Genomic DNA, 16,019 nt, shown 5'->3' with positions numbered 1-16,019 from the left:
ATAGCTCAAGCTAAGTGAAAGTTGCAGACCTTCGTTGCAAAAGGACGTAAAATGCATTAAAACACCTCCAATGTTAATTTGCCTATTACGGTAGGCCTGCAACTTAAAAGTGGCTTGCATTCTGGGGATCGCGCCAAAAGCCAGAACCGTGTTCATTCAAAACCCGTAGGGCTCAGAGGGGGGCGGGATTGCCCAGGTCATTTCTCCCAGTCGCCCGACCCTTTCCTGCCCCCTTTTCATTGTGCAGTATAAACTTTTAGGCACGCACGTGAAGCCGAACGCGCGCAAGTTAAATGCGGGCCGGTTGCGGGCTGACTGACGTGTAGCTCTCGAACCAGTGTCAATCCGAAGCAGCAGAAAGGGCCCGTATCCTGCAGCCCAGCCAGTCCCCCAGCGACGGCCCTCTTCCCAGAGCTGCCTTGCTCTCCGTCTGCTCTCTTTGCACCGCGCACTGATGGCTCTGCTCTGGGCGCGCAGTCGGCGTTCTCGGTAATACAGTATAACGTTGACAGAAAACCAAGGTAACTTAGAGTTCAAGGCTTCTTCTTATTCAGGCACATTCTCACGTTCTTCTTTTCCCGAGTTTCGAATTCAGAAGGAAGTTGGCGCCGACAGGAGAAACACGCTGGGGGTGGGGAGGTGGGGGCTTCCTGCGGATTGTGGGCGCTGCTTGGCGCCAGGTGCGCGGGGCGGGCGGAGGCGCTTCTGAGCAGCCGGGACCTGGGCCGCCCCCCCCCCGCCAGCCCGCTGCTCGCCCCTTTAGCATCGCTGGAGGCGGCGTCGTCCCCGCCGCGTCTCCCGCCCCCCCTCCGCCGCCGAGCGCCGCCCTCGCGCTCCGCCGCCGAGAGGAGAGAGAGAGAGAGAGGCGCGCCGCGCAGGGAAGGGGCGGCCAGAGGGAGAGCCCGAGTCCGGCGCGCAAGACGGCCGCTCTGCTCCGCTCCGCTCCTGCCAGTACCGCCGCGTCGAGCTTCCTCGGGGTAAGCGCCCTCGTCGGGCTGCGGGGGGCGGACGGGGCTCCGGGCGGCGGCTCGCTTTCGAGCGCCGGCCCGAGTGGGGTCGGCCGGAAGGGCCAGCGCGGGAGGAGAAGGGGCCCCGGAGAGTTGAGGGGTCTGAAGGAGAAGCGGGCTGCCCAGAGTCACCCCTCCAGGTCGGGCGCCTTCTGCTCTGGGAGTTGCGTCTCGCGGGTGATTTTGCTTTCCGACCTTGACTTTCCCTGGGTTTGCTGCCTGCTTTGTCTAGTTTTAAGACCTGCATAGGTTGGTTACTTGGTGAGTTGGTTGGTTGGTTTACTTACTTCTTTTCTTATTGATGGTACTTATATCCCAGCTATTGATGGTACTTTTTCTCCATGGAGCTCCAGGTGGCTTACAAGAATCTCACCCCCCCCCCATTTAATGCCCACAACAACCCTGTGAGGTAGCTTAGGCTGAGAGGCCCAGGATCATCCACAGCAAACTTACCAGCAGAGTGGAGGATTCGAACCTGGAAGATTGGGACTGGGTCTGACACTCTAACCACTGCTCCACACTGACTCTCGAATAATGCTAACTTTATTTGGATTGCAGGAGAGAAGGTACTAAGGGGGGAGCAGCAAGGGGTGGAGGGGTGAGGAATGTTGGTATTTGCTTAGGAAAAGCTGATTCAAATCAAAATACACGGACAGACAAGTGACTGCTGTTTGATGCAGTTGCTGTGTTCTGCCTGAGTCAGGAGAAGATTCCCTAAGAAGAGGCTCTCCCAGGTTCAGTACCCAAAAGGTCTATCTTAGGAAGCAAGGATGCAGCCAAGGTTTGTGGGCAGGAGGATGGAGCCCTTTATTAGGGCTGGCCTCCACATGGATGCAAAGGAGTCCTGGATGCCCAAAGAGGGCAGAGCCTGGGCATCCCTTTACCAGTGACTGTGTGATGCCAGAGAAGGCACAAACAGTGTATACAGAGCAGAAATGGTGTCTTGTCTGGCTGCCTAAAGCAACAAGAAGAGGGAAAAGTAGAGTTAAGCAAAATGCATCAGGGAACTGTTTGGGTCTCTGTGAAGTGTTCTGGGGCACAGGGGGGATCTCTAAAGGATTGGCACATTAGGAGAATTGCCTTTATCTCAGCCTTCAGTCCTAATGAACCATCCCTCCATGGCACTGATCTCACATGGACATAATCAGCATAATCATCATATTCCATAATGGACTTGGAAGTCTCATCTTGGGACAGAGACACACCCTTTGGCTGCTAAAAAGAAGCAGCTAGATGACCCTTGAGGTCCCTTCCAACTCTAAGATTCTATGATCACACGTCTTCTCTGTTAACAGTGCAAAGACTAAATACAACTGCTCTAATTTCCTTACAAACTGAGCTCTGGGACCATGTAGCTCTGCAAGTATTAAGAAGAAATCTACCTGTCGACACCTACCGTAATCATGTTAGTGGGATAAGGATCTGCTGATGTTTTGTTCCTCTTAAAGGTTCCTTTAAGCTGAAAATTGTAATTAAGCTAAGTACTTCTCTGGGAATGTTTGCAATGGAGCTAAAATGAATTGAAAACGTGAAATTCAAGGCTATGTGCCCACTTTACAAAATTATTCCCCTTAAGGCTGCAAACTTATACAGTACATGCACAGTAGCATGAGGGTAGATTCCTCTTTAAACAGTGAGGCTAGAGATTGCACAGTAAATCTGTAGGTGTATGAATGCAAGATTTCCAGCTTAATGTATATTTTGCAAACCTTTCCAAAATGAAGGTATCAAAATTTAATGGTGGTGCAAACTTTGCCATGTCAAAACTCTGCCAAAATTTGATGCCAAATATAAGTCCTTGGCAAATAACAAAACTAAGGGCGACATTCCACCTCATGCTGTTACAGATGTTCTGTCTGTGAAGCGCTGCAGCTTGTAAGAAGGAGCAATCCCCCTTCCCCCTGTGCACTCTTCTGGAGGACATGCGGGTGGGGGGAGAGGAGGGAATGCCCCACCCTACAAGCGGAAGCTCTTGGGCAAGGCTTCCGTTCCCATAGCTTGTTACATGGCTCCCACCCTAAAATGTTGCTCTTGTGTTCAAATGGAACATGTGACCTGAGGTATAATATGCAGAATCTGGATCTCTTGCTTTAAAATGTTACCAATTTCTTGATATGCAAATACATCCCATACGTTGTAGTCACACTTCAGTCACAAAATCACAAGGTGACCTTATGAAAGCTTTCATTTCTCTTTGTCAGTCTCTGCTCCACAAACAGAAGTATATATTATGGGAAGAGTAATATGGCACTGCCTTAACATGACGGTTGTATGAGAGAGAAGCACTTTGGACATTGGAAGCGCTCTATAAATGCCGAGTGTAATCAGAGCTCCAAATGCACCATGGGAGATGCTAGTTTATTCCTAGTGCCTCTCTTGGAACTATTATTTGCTTGCAAAGTAAATGAGCACGGCATACAATAGGCAAAATGGAGCTTTCAACAAATTAGTTTACTTGCTTATTTTTCTTTCAATATTTACATAATAGTGATGTCACCCCGGGATCCCAGTTGCCAATGTCACATTTATAGTAGAGAAACTAATGATACTGCTGGAGGAAAATGTGTCTTTGGGTATTGCTGAAGTTTAAAAGTGACAGAGCACTGTCCCAATTAGGAAGCTAGAGAATCACAAGGAACTCAGCCTGCGGGGAGCTCATGTTGCACTCCACCCCCCCCCCCCAACCCCTGCTTCCATGAATTGTAGGTAATTTAAAGCCAACACTATCATGGCCCTGTAGACTGACTGACCTGTCAGTTAAAAGCTACTGTATTCCTCCCCCCCCCCATGTGATGAATGCAATATCACCACTGTGAGCATCAAGTTCTGCCATATTTGCAGGTTTTTCAGTTGAAAATAAAGGGAAGAGTCTCCAAAGAACAAATGCAGCCCGAAGTAGCTGCAGAAAATAGCCTTTATTTCTCTTATATGAATGGATAGCCGTTTACTTTGTATGACTGGTTTTATAGAGGCTGCTATGAAGGAAGCATGGAATCCGACCCATATATATATATATATATATATATAGTAGCTCAGTGTGTTCCAGAAAAGAAGAGCAGTAGTAATACAGTCAAACTTTGGTTCTTTGATGGCTCAATTTTGGAACATTTTGGCTCCCAAACGCCGAAAACCTGGAAGTAAATGCTCCAGTTTTCGAATGTTTTTCAGAAGCCAAGTGCAGGAAGCTTTTGCAACCAATTGGAAGCTGCGCCTTGGTTGTCGAACATTTCGGAAGCTGAACTGGCTTCTGGGATGGATGACATTTGACAACCAAGATTTGACTGTAGGCTAATACACGAATGTTGCAAAAGCATTGCAGAAACATGTGGAGAGGAGGTCACCAATGACTGCAACTAACTGCCAAGGGCATGAAAACTAAGCCTGGGCTCCTCCTCTGGGAGATTTCTGTTATGACTGATCTCCGAGAAGGCTATGCCGTTTTCTCTAGTACGGTAGCACTCCCTTCCTCATCAGTTCCCTGGGTGAGAAAGATATCTCTGACCAAAGACTGCTTCCTGCCTGAACCTTTGGCTCAACGCTCTTCCTGACCAATGGCTCAGATCCCATTCATTCCAGCGGTTTCACTGGCATTGGGAGAGAAGTTCTGTCAGTTTCTTTGTGGTTCTTCCCCCCCCCCCAATGGTGATTCATAGGCCCCTTACACGATACGCTTAGCTGCAGGGCCCTTCAAGTTGCCCTCCTGCTAGGCAGGGAGAAGCTGCCTTTCCTCATCCTCTGGGCCATCTCTTCCCCACTGGCTGCTTGACAGTCAAGGGGAAGGGAAGGAAACCTCCCCAAGCCCTGTGACCGAGTCTCTGGGACGTGAAGATCCAGGGAATCCTTCCTCTCCCCCACCTTCCCACAGGCTTTGCTGATTCATACCTTATTTGTTTGTGGGCTGAAATTTTTTGGTCTGATGTCCTTTTCCCACGTATGGAAATTTCTAAAAATCTTACTGCTGGGATTGATTACGGGCCAAGTTTTAACAACCATTCTTGTTTCTTTTTATTTCTGAGTTACTTTAAAACTACTCTGAGCATTAATTTTTTTCATTTTGTTAGCTTTCTGGTCAGATTTTGATTTCTTCAAGTGGGGGCACTATAGTGTCGAAATACCAGGCTGTCTATGGTTTTAAATTTGTTCTCAATTAAATAAGATGACATATGTAAATTGGCAATTCAGAGATTTTGGCTTGGCTTGAATTTGTGTTCCCCATTGAGCTTTCCATCTCCTGAATCCTCTGCATGTGCCAGAGAACTTGGAGGCGTGGGGGCCCCCTGGGCTCCCCAGCTATGGAGAGGGGAGTGGGAACCTCTCATGGGGGCTGAAGAGGCTCTTCACCAGTGGACCTGGGGCACTTGATCCTGTTGAGTTGGTGGGTGGGTTTGTGGAGGCCTGAACAATGTCCTTTCCACCTCATCCCACAAGTGACAGCAGCCACACCTATTATTTGTTTTGCTTTAGTATACTTTCTTGGAATGATTTCTCTGTGGCTTAAGAACAATGAAAAACACATCAGAGGAAAACTTTTACCTGCCTACCTGTTCTCGATATTCCCTTCTGTCCTTATAACATTTTGGGGCTAGTCACTCTTTCACCCTCCATTCTTTCACTCCACTCATCTCATCACATACACTGATTTGATGTCTACATGCTTAATGCTAGCATGAAAGGGACCTGTGCACCTACAAGGAAAAGTAACAGGGAGAAGGGAAACAAACAAACAAACAAACACAAAGTAATAGACTGGCAAAACTCGCCTTGCAGCAAAAGAAACTCATTTCCCCCACCCCCTAGGATGAGGGGAGCGTCACCTTTTAATTTTAATGTACAGTGGTGCCTTGCAAGACGAATTTAATTCGTTCCACGAGACAATTCGTTTTGAGAAAAAATCGTCTTGCGAATCGCGGTTTCCCATAGGAATGCATTGAAATTTATTTTTTTTGCCCATAGGAACACATTAATTAAATTTCATGCATTCCTTTGGGAAACCGCGATTCACAAGATGAATTTTTCACAAAACAAATTCGTCTTGCGAGTCACCATCAGATCGCAAGACGCATCCGTCTTGCGAAAAATTTGTCTTGTGGGGCATTCGTCTTGCGAGGTACCACTGTACTAAAATCAGGATTTTCACCAGCAATCCATTCATTTATTCGACCATAACATGGACCTAATCAAATGTTAAAGTGTGGGGTTGGGGGGGGAGGGTGCTCCTTCCTCCTCCGCCGCCTTTGCAGCTGTCGGCATTTCCCACCCTAGACTTATACTCGAGTCAATAAGTTTTCCCCGTTTTTTGTGGTTAAATTAGGTGCCTCGGCTTATATTCGGGTCAGCTAATACTCGAGTATATATGGTAAATTGGAGAAATGAACCAATTCCTGAGAGGCCCTGTGGGCTCTCCCTCCCCTGGCATCTTCCAACAAAGACTTGAAGGGTTTCCTGTGTGTCAAAGCAGGAGGTTGTGACTAGGCCTTCTCCAACTCTTTGATTCTAAGCGAACTGTCACAATCTTTGTAGACGGGAGTTGCCACAAAACTTATGGAGATCACTGAAATAAATTTTAATCATGAACATCAAATCCATGAATTCAGTTACTACATCTTTTTTTTATTTTAAAAATAAACTTTATTAGAATTCAAATTAAAATACATTCGCAAACACACTAAAGAAACAATAATATAAAAATAATAACATAGAAAATCATATATAAATAATGATAATATAACATAAAAATGATACCATACAACTTCAAATATAAATAATCATAATCATAAAGAAAACACAAACAAAAAACAAAAATCATAAGTTCAGACATTCATTCATACCCAAAATCAAAATAATCAAAATACATTTCAGCTATATTCCTAATTTTCTTTATACCATACACCTTTCTTTATTCCCCTATATCTCCTCCTCCCGTATTAGACTTCCACTTATCTCCCTCTCAGGTTCTTTAATTACTATACTCTGGTACTGCTTCCCCTCAATCCTATGTAAATATATCCTGTAATTCTGAAATAATATCTAAACTCGAAAAAAGAGAAAAAAAATCACCATCATTCAGCTTTATCAACTTAAATTAAATCAAATCAAATCAGCTCAATATGAGACATTAGAAATAAACCCAAGATTTTACCGTGCGGCACTGTCCCTTCATGTACTCTCCAATTTTTCCCCAATTCTGATGGATTTTCTTATTAGTATACCCTCTAATTGAATTGGTCAGGTTATCCAGATCTAAATAGCTAAATAGCTTCTCCTGCCATTCCAGAATATTGGGTATTTCTTTCTTCTTCCAGTAGCATCCTAGTAGCAATCAGAGTTCTTGCAGCTGTTACGGCATACAAGAACAATGTTGCATCCTGTTTTTTTATTGTATTGTCCATTATCCCCAATAGAAAAGATTCAGGGGTTTTCTTTATATTATATTTGAGTATTTTTTTTATTTCTTCAAATACTTGATTCCAGAATTTCTTTATTTCCCCACAGTGCCACCACGCGTGCATAAATGTCCCCGTTTCCCTCAGACATTTCCAACATAAATTATCCTTAGTCTTATACATTTTGTGAATTTTTATAGGGGTTAAGTGCCATCTATATAACATTTTGATCATATTCTCCCTAATTCCCTTCGAGGCTGTAAATTTCCAGGTTTGTTTCCATAGTCGTTCCCACTGATCCATTTGTATATTTCCCCCCCCATATCTATGGCCCATTTCGTCATCGTCTCTTTCACCATCTCATCTTTGGTCTCCCATTCAAGTAGCGCATTGTGCATTTTAGAAATTATTTTGTTTTCAGGCTGTAATAGATTTTTTTTCCAATAAAGAAGGTTCCTCCCAAAATCCTTGTCTTTGTTTATGTTCATTAAATTTACTGTAAATTTGGTGGTATTGGATCCATCCAGTTAAATGGTGTCTTAATTTCTCATATTCCTTTAATTTAAATGTCCCATCCTTTTCTTCTAATAAATCTTTATAATTAGCCCAATTTCTCTCTGAATTTACCTTCTTTACAGTGGAACCTCGGTTTATGAACACCTCGGTTTATGAATTTTCAGTTTATGAACGCCGCGGACCCATCTGGAACGGATTAATTCATTTTCCATTACTTTCAATGGGAAAGTTTGCTTCAGTTTATGAACGCTTCAGTTTATGAACAGACTTCCGGAACCAATTACACCCATGCTTCAGTTTATGAACGCTTCAGTTCAAGTACTCCGCGGACCGTCTGGAACGGATTAACTCACTTTCCATTACTTTCAATGGGAAAGTTCGCTTCAGTTTATGAACGCTTCAGTTTATGAACAGACTTCCGGAACCAATTGTGTTCATAAACCGAGGTACCACTGTACTGTGATTATTTCTATGGGTGACGTCCATCTGGGAGTTTTGGGTTCCTGTGTTTATTCCAGATCTTCAAAAGAGATCGTTTAATGACATGGTTGTTAAATCCTTTATGTGCTTTCACCTTATCTTCTACCAGATAGGCGTGCCACCCAAATTTATTTTCAAAGCCTTCCAAATCTAATAATTTGCTATTTTCTAATGTCATTAATTCTTTTAGCCATACAAATCCTGCTGCATCATGATACAGGTTGAGGTCCCAGGCCCCCGAATTCAGTTACTACATCAATGAAAGCAGTATCTGAGTTGACTTAGCATTAAAATTGACAGAAAGGGGCAAATGAATACATTATAGAGTTGCGCTCTCAAGGAAATGAAGTACCTTTTCTGAAGGGGTCTGACCTTGTTCACAGGCTTTCCTGGGGTAAAGCCCAAAACTGCAGTAGGTGTAACTGCCATGCTTTTCAAGGGGGATTTTGCAGAAGTGTGACTGGGCCACCTTTCAATGTTCTTGCCCCTATACAAGGGGGCAACTGACCCTGTGATTGTGCAGGAATCTAGTTCTGCATCTGCCAATTCCAACAAGCTTTCTCCTGGACTGAACAAGCTCTGTTACTTGTTTTCCTCCCTTCTGATTCAGAAGCCCAGCCTTGGAGTGCCATCATTTTTTCCAGATCCTAAATGTTCTGTATTCCACATTAAGATGCTGAGTGGTCTGGGTGGAGGGTGGTTGGCTGGTAAAATATGTGGCTTGTATACAAAGACTTGTTGAGATTTTAGGGAGTTTCTTGCTTTTTTCCGTAAATAATCCCCCCCTGCCCCTTACTAGCTTACGTTGAAGGCATCAGAAGCAGAAAACAGGCAAAACCTAGTTATAAATATAATTTACAAATAAATAAATAAAAGTCTTCTTTATGACAGTGGCACTTTTATTTCTTTGACCTTCTTCCTCCCTCCTCGGGTTTACAGTGGTACCTCAGGATACAGATGCTTCAGGTTACGGACGCTTCAGGTTACAGACTCCGCTAACCCAGAAATAGTACCTCGGGTTAAGAACTTTGCTTCAGGAGGAGAACAGAAATCGCGGCACGGCGGCGCAGCGGCAGCAGGAGGTCCCATTAGCTAAAGTGGTGCTTCAGGTTAAGAACAGTTTCAGGTTAAGAATGGACCTCCAGAACGAATTAAGTTCTTAACCCGAGATACCACTGTATTTGCACTTTCCCCTGGTATGGGCACAGAAGCATTGAGAAATGCACTCAGCAAATTTGGGCAAAATTATAAAAAAGCTGTCTGGATTTTCACTTTTTGAAATATGGCAACCGTAATCTAGAACCACCTTTGTAACCACTGCAGGTGGAAGGCTCACCTTCAAATAAAAATAAATGAAATGTATGGAGGAGCATTCATTCATGTGAGCACCACCCACACTCCCAGTGTCACCTGATATGTTCATAGCCCTGGCACATGTTAACCATCTCAGTGATAACTAGGCCACAGGCAGGGGAAAAATAAAATAGCCCTGTAGCATTTCATGGAAGGTTTTGCTTCATAGTTTTAACTGCAGAATTTCTACCCGCATTATTCTTCTAAATTCTGAGTCCCCACTCATACAAAGAATCAAGCTTTTGTGTTTGAGCATGTTAAATACTAGTTGCACAAACACTGTAGCACCAGGAACAATTTCTATTGTGTGAAATTCTGGTCATCCCATTCCAAAAAGGTGTTGTAAAAGTTGCAGAAAAGGGAAACCAAAATAACTGTGTGGTTGGAGAACTTTCCCTAAGAGGAAAGGCTGAATCATTTGGGCTGCTTTGAAGCAACAGCAGGACCAATCTGTTTCCCTTTCTCCTACTTGTGAAGCATCTGGTTCACTATACAAGTGGGAAGGAAGATGCTGGAGTAGGTGGATTATCTGAACCAGCAGAAATTCTAAAAGAGGTCAAGGCCATAAAATAATAGCCAAACTGTTTCATCCCTACTAGTTTAACTGTTATATTCCTCTAGATGGGATTGCTATAGAGACTGGATTGCTCACTTATAGGATAAGTTGGATGGTTGGATGGCCATCTGTCATGGGTGCCTTAGCTGAGATTCCTGCATTGCAGGAGGTAGGATTAGATTACCCTTGGGGTCCCTTCCAACTCTACAATTCTATGGTTCTATGAGATGGCAGCAAACCTGAGGTGTTCAAAAGCCACTTAGTTAATAATATAAAGTGACAAGTACAACGAACGCTGCTCTTCTTCTTCTTCTTCTTCTTCTTCTTCTTCTTCTTCTTCTTCTTCTTCTTCTTCTTCTTCTTCTTCTTCTTCTTCTTCTGCGATGACTTGTAGCTGAGTAAGATTGTCTTCCATGAATGTGTTCTTAACGGTGTGTCTGCAAGTGACTGTGGAGGCCAATTCTGGATCTATACATCCTTCCACAGTGGGGCATAGGTTTCCAGGCAGGAGTTGGATCACAGTGAGGTTTTGCCAAATATGCCTTCCTCTTAGCTTGTTTCTCCCTTTCATCCTGAGCTTATGCTTCTTCAAAGTCCATGACACCTTTGGTAGAGGCTATTCTGCAATTGGAGCACTTGCAGGCCAGTGTGTCCCAATTATCCGTGCTTATACTGCATTTTTAAGGTTTACCTTGAGAGTGTCTTTAAACCTCTTTTATTGTTCACTGGCATTTCGCTTTCCATTTTTAAGTTGGGAATAGAGTAGTTGCTTTGGAAGATGGTTCTGGAAGATGAGAACATGAATGCTCCTAGTGTGTATGCAGGCAACCCCTTTAAAGTCACCACAAATCACGCTTTCTGCCCTGGCCCTGCCTGCTGGATGAAGAATTCCAATTGCCAGCTCAAATTCTGCCCAAGGCTTTAGTGCTCAAATCATATTGGTAAATAATAATAATAATAATAATAATAATAATAATAATAATAATAATTTATACCCCGCCCATCTGGCCGGGTTCCCCCAGCCACTCTGGGCGGCTTCCAACAAAATATTAAAATACAGAAATCCATCAAACATTAAAAGCTTCCCTCAACAGGGCTTCCTTAAGATGCCTTCTAAAGGTCTGGTAATTGTTGTTCTCTTTGACCTCTGGTGGGAGGGCATTCCACAGGGTGGGTGCCACTACCGAGAAGGCCCTCTGCGTGGTTCCCTGTAACTTGGCTTCTTGTAGCGAGGGAACCACCAGAAGGCCCTCGGCGCTGGACCTCAGTGTCCAAGCAGAACGATGGGGGAGGAGACGCTCCTTCAGGTATACTGGACAGAGGCCGTTTAGGGCAGCGTTTCTCAACCACTGTTTCGCTGGCTGGTGTGCCACGACGTGCGGCGACGAGAAGGGCGATTTGCATTGTCATGTGCCTGGCGGCCGCCAATACTCACCACTAACCCGCCGGAAAGCAATATTTCTCCTCTTTCCCAAAGCTCAGTGCAAACGAGCCTGGTGGCCGCCAATACTCAGCACTGACCCACCGGAAAGCAATATTTGGCAAGTGTTTCTTACAGTCATAATTATAATATAGGGCGGCACAGAGTTAAATTTTTTAACTTTTTTAATGGTGGTGTGCCTCATGATTTTTTTCATGGAACAAGTGTGCTGTGGCCCAAAAAAGGTTGAGAAACACTGGTTTAGGGCTTTAAATGTCAGCACCAACACTTTGAATTGTGCTCGGAAACGTACTGGGAGCCAATGTAGGTCTTTCAGGACCGGTGTTATGTGGTCTCGGTGGCCGCTCCCAGTTACAAGTCTAGCTGCCGCATTCTGGATTAGTTGTAGTTTCCGGGTCACCTTCAAAGGTAGCCCCACGTAGAGCTACTGCCACTTGGTAGGCTTGACATTGAGCTCTAACCCGTGTCCGGTCAGATTCAGAATGAGTTATCCGCCACTGGCGCTCTAGCCGTCTCAACGATTGTTTCATCGCCCTCAGATCCGTGGAGAACCACGGGGCTGTCCGGGCCCCATGCAATCGGAAGGGGGCGCTTCAGAGCCAAACAGTCAATAGCCCTGGTTAACTCCACATTCCAGCGGGCCACCAGGGAATCGGCTGAAAGGCCATCAACATGGGATAAAGCATCCCCTACCACTCTCTGGAAACCATTTGGATCCATTAGGTGGCGGGGGCGGACCATCGGAATCGGTCCCACCTCCCTGCAGAGGAGAGGCAAAATAGAGGTTGCCAGGCTCAGCAGGTGCGTAGGCGGTTCAGACGCACAATTCAAAGTGTTGGTGCTGACCTTTAAAACCCTAAATGGCCTCGGTCCAGTATACCTGAAGAAGCGTCTCCACCCCCATTGTTCTGCCCAGACACTGAGGTCCAGTACTGAGGGCCTTCTGGCGGTTCCCTCGTTGCGAGAAGCCAAGTTGCAGGGAACCAGGCAGAGGGCCCTCCCATCTGGAACACCCTCCCATCAGATGTCAAAGAGAAAAACAGCTACCAGATTTTTAGAAGACATCTGAAGGCAGCCCTGTTTAGGGAGACTTTTAATGTTTAATAGATTACTGTATTTTATTTTTCTGTTGGAAGCCGCCCAGAGTGTTGTTGTTGTTGTTGTGAAGCAAACTGACCCAACAAACAACGCCCCCCCTCCGCCTTTCCTTTTAAAGAGCGGGTGGGCACAACCATGTGCTAGGCAAGCAGCTGGAGTCCCAAGAATGCGCAAGCAAAGCAATGTTCCTTTGGGCGGGCGGGTGGGCTCTTTGGCCTTTGTTTGCGCTAGTGCTGCCATTTCTGTGTCCATGGAGACAGAGTCAGAGTCAAGGCTGGCTCAGCATCAGATTCATTCTCAGTTGCCTCCTAGAAGGGATCAATGCCTCCCTGAAAAGAGAAGGTGCCCCAGAGGTGACTTCCCAGGAGTAGGTGTTAGGCTAGGAAGGCCTGATGTCGAAGAGTAGGACGTCCCTCTGACAACCTGCTTGGTCCCTCCCCTGAATCCAGATTGCCACACCCCCACCAGGTCCCTGGACCCCTCCCCAGTGTTATAAGAATTTAAGGTATCAAATATATAAATTAAATGTTCATAAATTTACAAGGCAAACACATACATAAGTATGTAAACCACATGTCTGAAATGGTACAGGAAAATAGTCCTGAAACCATTTTGACCAGGGGTCAGCAAACTTTTTCATCAGGGGGCTGGTCCACTGTCCCTCAGACCTTATGGGGGGGTGGACTATATTTTGAAAAAAATATGAATGAATTCGTAGGCCCCACAAATAAACCAGAGATGCATTTTAAATAAAAGAACACATTCTACTCATGTAAAAACATGCTGATTCCCGGACCATCTGCGGGAGAAGGCGCTTGGATCAGGCCCCCGGGCCTTAGTTTGGGGACCCCTGATTTTGACTCTGCAAGGAGGAAGGAAATGGGGAAACCTCTGCAAGGAGGAAGGAAATGGGAAAACCTCCCCATTGTCACTGTGCTAAAAATTCCTGCCATAAGGGCACATTTGGGTATGAATAGGGTGAGCCTGTGACCTGGACTCAGGAATTCAAGTATTTATCATCACAAAAGAATAGCCAGGCTCTCCAGGTAAACCCATCAACAGGTTTCCTGCCAGACAGGATTTCTGCTGTAGACCGCCCCTTCAGTGATGTATGTACCATATGATGTATTGGGGGTGGCCTTAAGCGTAAAGGACCCCTGACCATTAGGTCCAGTCGTGACCGACTCTGGGGTTGCGGTGCTCATCTTGCGCTATTGGCCGAGGGAGCCGGCGTACAGCTTCCAGGTCATGTGGCCAACATGACAAAGCCACTTCTGGCGAACCAGAGCAACACACGGAAACGCCGTTTACCTTCCCGCTGTATTGGTACCTATTTATCTACTTGCACTTTGACGTGCTTTCGAACTGCTAGGTTGGCAGGAGCTGGGACCGAGCAACGGGAGCTCACCCTGTCGTGGGGATTCGAACTGCCAACCTGCATCCCTTGGCCTTAAGCTTACAGGGTGACAATTTCAAAGAGTCTATATAAGACAGGATTTCCGCCCCTTCAGTGAAGTATGTATGATGTATTGGGGGGTGGCCTTAAGCTTACAGGGTGGCAGTTTCAAAGAGTATATAAGAGCTATATATAAGAGAATTGATGCTTTTGAATTATGGTGCTGGAGGAGACTCTTGAGAGTCCCATAGACTGCAATAAGATCAAACCTATCCATTCTGAAGGAAATCAGCCCCGAGTGCTCACTGGAAGGACTGGACAGATCCTGAAGCTGAGGCTCCAATACTTTGGCCACCTCATGAGAAGAGAAGACTCCCTGGAAAAGACCCTGATGTTGGGAAAGATGGAGGGCACAAGGAGAAGGGGACGACAGAGGATGAGATGGTTGGACAGTGTTCTCAAAGCTACCAACATGAGTCTGACCAAACTGCGGCAGGCAGTGGAAGACAGGAGGGCCTGGCATGTTCTGATCCATGGGGTCACGAAGAGTCGGACACAACTAAACGACTAAACAACAACAACAACAACAGAGCTTGCATGCCATTGTTCTGGGTTCTCTCCTCCCTCCTGTGTGTGTGTGTGGGGGGGTGAGCACCCTGTTGCAACAGTTTTAGTGTCCAGCGACTGAGGAAGGAGCACAAGGGCTTCCGCCTCTTGGATTTGTGTGACTGTCCAGGCTTGTGTGTTTGTTTCTGGCCAGTGACCTTGCAGGTGACCTTGGAAGTGTGCTCTCCCTGAGCACATGGTCTGAGGGGGCGGGACTTCTGTGGAGTCAGGTGAGTAGCTGTGGGTGGAACTAGTCAGTGCCTGGAGCCCAGCGACTGAGGAGGGAGCACAAGGTGAGCTGAGCTTGGGGGACACTGTAGGTTTTGCGATTTGTCTTTTGGGTGTGTGTGTGATAAAGTTTGTGTGCTTATCGGCGCGTGCAGTTTAAACCATCTTTCAGATTTAGGGGAGTTAGTCTCAAACATTTATTGGGGGAGCCCTAGGCTTCTTTTTTGTCCTGACCTCAAGCTTTTCAAGATGGAAGGTGAGGGAACAACTGCAGCCACCTGCAATTCCTGCGCAATATTTGTATTCTTGCCAAAGGATGTAGGCAGCTACACCTGTGGCAAGTGCAAATTGGTTGCCCTACTAGAAGACAAGGTCTAGCAACTTCAGTCCGTGTATCTACGCTCCGGAGAATTAATGAGCTGGAGCTTTTCTTGGATGCAGCAGAGCACACTTTCTGCACCAAAGAGGAGACAGGAGGAGGTCAGTTTCCCAGCACAGGAGCCAGATGTATGGAGGAATGTGACTCAAAGAGGTAGAAGGCCCAGGGATCGCTCTGAGGGTTTAGAACTACACAATTGATTTGAAGTACTCTCCCTTAACATGGAAGACAAAGAACATCCATCTGAAGATCTCTCCCTCATCACAGTTGATCAGGAATATGAAGACAAGCAGCAAAGTCAGTCCTCTGGGAATATGCAGGTGACTTTGGAAGGGACAGCACATTGAAGAATCATGACCAAGCCTATTAGGAGGTGTGTAGTGGTGATAGGGGATTCCCTACTGAGGGGTACAGAAGCAGTGATCTGTGGGCCTGACAAGATGTCTTGAGAGGTGTGCTGTCTCCCCGGGGCCAGACTTGGTGGTGGGAGGAAAAAATCCTTAAATAAGAGACATTGGGGAATGATCAGTGGTCTTCAATGTCTGTATACTAATTCACAGAGCATGGGAAATAAAC

General features: G+C 45.8%; 1 protein-coding gene across 14 annotated transcripts in view; it reads left to right on the top strand.

The window, feature by feature from the left end:
* Positions 1-377: 377 nt before the first annotated feature.
* Positions 378-16,019, top strand: part of COL6A3 (collagen type VI alpha 3 chain) — a 102,904-nt gene continuing 87,262 nt past the window's right edge. For 9 of the 14 annotated variants that reach the window (XM_035139351.2, XM_035139342.2, XM_060282378.1 and 6 more), the window contains exon 1: positions 837-977. The gene's annotated coding sequence lies outside the window, so the exon portion shown is untranslated. Of the gene's footprint in view, positions 522-835; positions 978-16,019 lie in introns of those variants that run through there. The other 5 variants (XM_035139335.2, XM_035139326.2, XM_035139299.2 and 2 more) reach the window with 3 other exon arrangements.

Source organism: Zootoca vivipara, chromosome 1, assembly GCF_963506605.1.
Source record: "Zootoca vivipara chromosome 1, rZooViv1.1, whole genome shotgun sequence".
NCBI lineage: Eukaryota > Metazoa > Chordata > Lepidosauria > Squamata > Lacertidae > Zootoca > Zootoca vivipara.
The sequence above is the reverse complement of the archived record's forward strand: the minus strand, read 5'-3'. Positions and strand labels throughout refer to the sequence as shown.